Source organism: Acanthisitta chloris, unplaced genomic scaffold (assembly GCF_000695815.1).
Source record: "Acanthisitta chloris isolate BGI_N310 unplaced genomic scaffold, ASM69581v1 scaffold25871, whole genome shotgun sequence".
Taxonomy (NCBI): Eukaryota; Metazoa; Chordata; class Aves; order Passeriformes; family Acanthisittidae; genus Acanthisitta; species Acanthisitta chloris.
Genome location: NW_008656878.1, coordinates 7,184 through 7,450, shown reverse-complemented (window position 1 = coordinate 7,450; position 267 = coordinate 7,184).

The window sequence follows — 267 nt, the reverse complement described above, 5'->3', positions numbered from 1 at the left end:
GACACCCAAATGCAGAGATGTGGGGACCCATGCATGGCCAGGGGGGCTGTCCCTCTCCAGACCCCACTTTGGTGCCTGGGAGATGACCCTCCCAGGGTGTCCCCTGTTCCCACCCCTCCCAGGGCCGTGGACATGAGCAGCAGACCCTCCACTCCCCTTTGGGGACCTCCTTCCCCTCTCCCTCCCCTCTAACATTTCTAACAGGACTACGCAGCGCTCGCTCCACATCCTGTCCTGCCCCGGCAGGAGGCAGCGAGCAGGGCTGGG